This window comes from Mytilus californianus, unplaced genomic scaffold (genome assembly GCF_021869535.1).
Source record: "Mytilus californianus isolate M0D057914Y unplaced genomic scaffold, xbMytCali1.0.p SCAF_8, whole genome shotgun sequence".
In the NCBI taxonomy this organism is placed as follows: domain Eukaryota; kingdom Metazoa; phylum Mollusca; class Bivalvia; order Mytilida; family Mytilidae; genus Mytilus; species Mytilus californianus.
This window is the reverse complement of record NW_026262734.1, coordinates 16,179,666-16,184,272: the sequence shown is the minus strand read 5'-3', so window position 1 is coordinate 16,184,272 and position 4,607 is coordinate 16,179,666.

The window sequence follows — 4,607 nt, the reverse complement described above, 5'->3', positions numbered from 1 at the left end:
GTAGTCCTTTGTTAATTTATGTATCATTGTCATTTTGCTTAGTTTCTTATGTTACATATTCTGACATCGGACTCGGACTTTTTTTTTAAACTGAGTTTTACTGTGCGTATTGCTGTGTGTTTGTTTATTCTACATTGGCTAGAGGTATATAGGGGAGGGTTGAGATCTCACAAAACATGTTTAACTCCGCCGCATTTTTGCGCCTGTCCCAAGTCAGGAGCCTCTGGCCTTTGTTAGTCTTGTATTTTTTATGCCCCCGCCGAAGCGGAAGGGGGCATTAAGTTTTACCCTTGTCCGTCCGTCCGTACGTGCGTCGGTACGTACGTCCCAAAATTGGTTTCCGTTCTCTAACTTAAGTTTGCCTCAACCAAATGTTATCAAATTTATAGATAATGCTTATTACCACAAAACACAGATCAAGTTTGAATTTTGGTGGCGTCACTTTAACCGTTCTAGAGTTATGCCTCTTTATAAATTTCCGTTCTCTAACTTAAGTTTGCCTCATCCAAATGTTATGAAACTTATACACAATGCTTATTACCACAATACACAGATCAAGTTTGAATTTTGGTGGCGTCACTTTAACCGTTCTAGAGTTATGCCCCTTTATAAATTTCCGTTCTCTAACTTAAGTTTGCCTCATCCAAATGTTATGAAACTTATACACAATGCTTATTACCACAATACACAGATCAAGTTTGAATTTTGGTGGCGTCACTTTAACCGTTCTAGAGTTACGCCCCTTTATAAATTTCCGTTCTCTAACTTAAGTTTGCCTCATCCAAATGTTATGAAACTTATACACAATGCTTATTACCACAATACACAGATCAAGTTTGAATTTTGGGAGCGTCACTTTTACTGTTCTAGAGTTATGCTCCTTTACAAATGGAAAAATTCCTAAATTTCTCATTTTTTTTCCAAAAATATCATGTCATTATTCAAGTAATTTTTCAAATTGGAGTTATCTTCCTTTGTCCATGATTATAGTTAAATCAACTACAATCAATGCTTTATACAATGCAATGTTTAATTTTGACTTCCACTGATAAAACACAGATCAAGTTGAATTTGGGTAGTGTCACTTTAACCATTATTATGCCCGTTAATAAATCGAAAAATTGCAAAATTTTTAGTTTCCATTCTAGAACTTAAGTTTGCCCCAATTAAACATTATGAAACCTATACACAATACTCATTACCACAAAACTAAGATCAAGTACAAATATTGTTTCCATTCTTTAACTTTAGTTTGCCTCAACCAAATGGTATGAAACTTATACACAATGCTTATTACTACATAATACAGATTAATTACGAAATTCGGTGGCGTCACTTTTACCATTCTTGAGTTATGTCCCTTTATAAACATAAAACCGTTATAAATAGAGAAAATCTGACAGGGACAGAAATGTTCAGAATGTTGAGCTCTACCAACTGTCCATATAGATAAGACTGTCAGACGACTTCTTTTAGGAGTTATTGCCCTTAAATGACAAATTTTACCTTTTTTTTTTTCATTATTGCCTATTATCTTGAAAACTGTAATATATAGAGAGAGACTTTAAACTGCAAATATGATCAGCAAGACAAGTTCTACAAATAAGTATACTAGAATGTCAGTTGAGCTCTACTAATTGTCCATATACATAAAAACTGTCCGACGACTTCTTAAAGGAGTTATTGCCCTTAAATGACAAATTTAACTTTTTTTTTCTCATTTTTGCCTATTATCTTGAAAACTATTATATATAGAGAGAGAGACTTTAAACTGCAAAAATGATCAGCAAGACAAGTTTTACAAATAAGTCTAATGGTTGAAATCGTCAGTCGACTCCTTATTAAAGTTATTGCCTTTAGATGACATTTTTTTCCAAATGTTTGCGTTTTTGCCTTATATCTTAAAACTTATTATAGATAGATAGAAACTTAAATAAGCAAAAACGTCCAGCAAGACAAGATCTACAATTAATACAATATATGGTGGAAATCGTCCGAGGATTCCTTATTGGCGTTATTGCGCTTTAATGGCGATTTTTACCATTTTTTTTTTGACGTTTTGTCTCATGATAAAAATTATAATAGACATAGATAGATAGAAACTTAAATAAGCAAAAATGATAAGCAAGACAAGATCTACTTACAAGTCAATTTTAGTTAGTAGACTGTCACTCTTTATAGGAGCGATTGCCCTTAAATGAGGATTTTTTGTTACCCTCTTTAGTGCAAAAACTAAAGAAGATAGACAGAAACTATATAGTCCTATATAGACTAAATGAACACTGAGCAATACAAGATCATCAAAACAGATTTTTGTCATGAATTCTATTCTCATCTACAATGTTGGAGCATGGAAGTATTATATTCAGTCAATATAATACTTCCATGGTTGAATATGCATATATACCAAGGTTAGCGACACAGGCTCTTTAGAGCCTCTAGCGAATACAACCATGGGAATACAACATATCACCTCTTTCATCCTTAAATTTTGTATTACAAATGAGTTAATTTGAAAATAAACGGCTAAATTATTATCGCATTCTATATTTAGTTATGATAACATAATTTGACGTGTTCGTGGTGAAAAAGGAGGCCTTTCAAAGATCTTCAAACAACTTTGTGAGACTTTCTCTACTACTGAATTATTTATTTATTAAACAATTAACCATAATCAGTTTTAAAATGACTTTGATGTGACCATTTTCATGTAACTGTAAGAAAGACAGTGTAAGTGCTGCACCCAAACAATGAAACGTTCAGGAAATTGATCATTTAGAAGCGGATTATGTAAAATGTGAAGAGTCAAAAATTAATTTTATGGTTCAATAAATTCAAAATAAATAATAGCCATTCATTATAAATAAATTTCTATCAAAAAAATAAAGCTCAAAGAGCTTTTTATATTATTTATATTAACAATAACAACGTACACAAATGTTGGCGTATGAATAAGAATAAGAATAGAATAAGAATAAGAATATTTATTATTCCAATCAAGGGCCCTTGATGGGCAGCATAACATGTACACATAAAACAATACATCATGATTTGTAACAGAAAAACATTTTTATATATAAAAATGAAACATTAAAAAGTTCAGACAGATGTTATTATCTCCATTCTATAAAAATCACATACATTTAATTCCAGGCAGGATCAGAACTATAAAATCATTACAATTATCATTGTTATTACATACATTAATTAACATTTCGTCTAACATCTAGACATGTAATAATATAGCTCCCTAAATATTTAAGTATAGAAAAATTTTCATTAGTAAATAACCAAACAAATTTTGCCTCATTTGAAAGATATATAAAATTGGGAGAGATACAGTTTATCTCCTTGAAAAATATCTCCCTATCATTATTGTATGCTGGACAACTAGTAATAAAATGTTGTTCATCTTCAACCAGATTTAGAGTACATTTCTTACAAAGCCTTTGGTCTCTTTCTATATATAAAGTTTTATACCTGTCTCTTTCTATTTTGAGATCATGTGCACTGATTCTGATTTTACATATGGCACTTCTCAATTGAAAATTGTTTAAAGATAGATACATTTCTTTCGAAAAACAAGTTTTAAGTTTGAAATAAGTATCTAATTTACTACTCTTTGTATCTCTTCTTTTTGTGTTCCAAAATTTTACAAAACTATTACAAAGTTTTTGCTTAACTGACTTGATAAAAAAGTTGAGCTTTACCTCCAAATTATGAATATTCAGCTTTTAAAAAATGTAATGTATGGATGAATACCAGCATTCAATATTATTATTAAACATGTTTTTGTTACACATATAGGTATCATACAGTAAACCATCTTTCATATTTTTTTATTCTAAACCAATATTTCAGCATTGATAATACAACTGAAAAATATAAAGGGAATCTACCAAGCTCTCCTAGCACAGCTAGGTTAGAAGACTTTTTGTTTACACCTAATACATACTTCCTATATCTTAAATTGGATTTATCTAAAAAATCATTCATATAAATGTGCTGTAATAAATATTCACTTTCTTTCTGGCATGCTGCAGAGCTAGTTTTAAACATACCTGTAATTTCACTGCCATACATTAAAATGGGTTTTATTGTATGGTCATAAATATGTAATAGAGTAGAAATACTTGGATTGGAGGATGATAAAGATCTTTGCAATTTGAATACAGCTTTTAGTGATTTTTTGTATAATTCTTCCTTTCCTTGCTTAAAAAGTCCACTAGATATAAATTTTAAACCTAAATACTTATAATTGTTAACACATTCTATTGTATCTTTTTCGAAATAAAAATATTCTTTTAAAAGTTTACCAGGTTTGTTTAATATAATAACTTTGGTTTAGATAGATTGACCTCTAAACACCATTTAGTACAAAATTTGGATAAACCATCAAGTCGTTTTTGAAGACCTGGAACTAGAAAAAATAACAATATCATCTGCATACATGAGGCAGTCAATCCTGCGACCGTTTATATCAACAGCGTCTGGGCTTTCCTTAAATGCATCCGGTAAATCATTTATAAAAATCTTGAAAAGGTTTGGACTTAAAACTCCCCTTGCTTTACTCCAATTTGAGAATAAAAATTAGGAGTAAGCACATA